This window comes from Anopheles aquasalis, chromosome 3 (genome assembly GCF_943734665.1).
Source record: "Anopheles aquasalis chromosome 3, idAnoAquaMG_Q_19, whole genome shotgun sequence".
Taxonomy (NCBI): Eukaryota; Metazoa; Arthropoda; class Insecta; order Diptera; family Culicidae; genus Anopheles; species Anopheles aquasalis.
In genome coordinates, this window is record NC_064878.1 from 67,331,049 (window position 1) to 67,333,548 (window position 2,500).

A 2,500-nucleotide genomic window follows, 5' to 3' on the forward strand; every position below is an offset into this window, starting at 1 on the left:
AACAATCCCTTCGCGGGGCTAGTCCGCGTACGCGAGTCATTAGCTGTAAATTTGCAGACATCGCTTTTTGTCCACTGTTGGTCCGGTCTGCAAAGTCTGCTTGTTCTCCTTTATTCACCTTGGTGGCGTTAACTATCGCCATGACAATTCGTCGCCACCACCGCCGTCGCCAACTTTGTTTCGAAACTCGCTTTGCGCGATCCCGCTGCGACAGTTTCCAGTGCCTTGTGCACTGGCAGAGTTGGCGAGAAAAGAATTGAAATTATCGTTCGTTTGTTGTGCTCTCTGGTTTCTCCACCGATCAGAGTGCAGAAGGCGAAAGTCGTTAAAAGATAAAAAATAGGAGTCTCGAGGAAAGTTTCTCGGATAGACGCCGGTCATTTGCCGGAGTTTCCGGAGGCGCCCTGCGAGACAGAGTGGTACACGTGCGATTGTGAGGTTGATTGAAAAGCTGTTTGAACGTGACGCACACCTTTCGCCAGATAATCGTTTCGTTTAACAACCGTGTGCACCGAGACACTTACAAATGGCTTCCCTGCAGGACACCCAAAAGCAGCCACTCCGAAAACGGGCATCTTAATGTCACTCATTCGTAGCATAATTGAAGGTTTCCTCCGGTTTGAGCCAAGCCACAGATGTGGTTCAGTAAAATCTTTACCATTTTTCCCTCTTCCATAGGTTCGACAGGACACGTCGTCATTATAGTGAAGGTCGTCTCCACGGTCGTCCTGAGCATCGAACCTCGAACGTCGTCACTAAGTAATTATAAGTTCAACCCACGTCAGCAGAACGACGGTTTTCGACGATGTGGGAGCTTGCTGGAGCATAACGAGAGGGAGAGAGAGAAAAGTGGAGACACAAGAAGTGAAGAAGAAACAGAATCTCTCCGTGGACGAGTGAAACGGTAAACTGGCGGACATGGGAACGACTTTGGACAGCAATTTTTAAGCCTCGATGAGTTTGAGCCCCCAGACACCCACAGAGAGAGCCCGTTGAGCTGGACAATGTGAAAAAAGGATACCAATTCCTTTCATTCCAGCAGCAGCAGCAGCAGCAGTACCAGATGGCCTGGTACGATGTGGAATGAATTTATGATATTGAATGTTTTGTCCACCCTAACGGGGGCGTTCTCTTCTCAGCTGCAGCTGGGTGAAATATGAAAATGGAAAACACCCTGTTGTCCCCAAAGGTTATGCATTCGATTGGGAATAGAATTGGCAAGGCTTGATTGGCTTCTGTCAGTCGCACATTTTAAGTTGATTATTTTCAATTTAACAACGAAATTCGCGAGACTCGCTCGATCGGGCGATTTACATTCCAACTTGCCAAGCTGTCCGCCGAACGTGGTTGGTTGCCAAACATACTCCAGACCTCTGCACTGCTTTTGCTGCGGATTACAGCCAAAAAATGTGTGTGTCTGTGTGATCGAGTGCCGTCCACTTGAGATTATCATCCACCACGGCCACAAAGTTCTCCAGTTCCGCGGAATCGAGAGGTTTTTTTTTCGCTCGCTCTTGCTTCGAGACTTCGATCTTCAATGGCTCTTTTGGTTTGCGCCAAACAAGATCCTTGATTTTCCAGACGGTCGAGAGTTTCTTTCCCGCTCCAAACCACGGAGAAGAGCGTCCTCATGATGATGATGATGATGATGGTTGGCGGAGTGCATTCCCGTACGGAGCGCTCCCTGTATCGGTATCGCCGGGGCCGCCTGTCGAGACCGTTGTTCGTTATCGAGACTTTGCCTCGTTCGCCAAGCCGCGCGGATAAGTTTGCAATTCATCTGGCCGAGGACTTTTGGCTCTTGACTGTCTGGTTAAGTTAGGGGATCACTTCACCGTTCGTAACGTTAATTAAATTAATCATGTTAATAGTTTGCGTCTGCGGTTGTGTGGATTGTTATGTCGGAGCCACCCTTCATTCCCTTCATTCGCGTCATTGCTATGGAGATGGTTGTTGAATAGCATTAGCAGCAACATAGCCGAGCAACATGAGCAGTGTAACAGGGATCACATTCGATGCCAACTTAGCTCATCGAGTAGGAGGATGTTTAGCCAAATGTGCCTCAAGCTATACTCTGCTCACTAACATCCGATTGTCCGAGGACGAATGCCATTGGGAGCCAGACATTAGCGAGTGCGTGAGGCAAACACGACGCTGAATAATGCGTTTACGCTTCCGGCTGACAATACCCATCACATGTCGCTGCATTGTGAAAGTTGTCCGTCCGGTTCGGTTCGGTGCGTCTGGTCCGTCCGTCTGGTGGCCTGCGGGCTCGAGACCGACCACTTTCGATGGTGATGAGTGGATGAGTGGTGCTCGGACGAACGGGCCTACACATCGACATTCTCATCCTCCATTCTGGCCATGCCAGCCGCAGGCCTCTGGAGAGTTCTCCCTTAATGCAATTACGAATTCGTTTTAAAATCTAAATCACATTGCAACTCAACATGTGGACCGAAATGCAATTATGATGATGATAGTATTCCAGTGATTTTCAAAT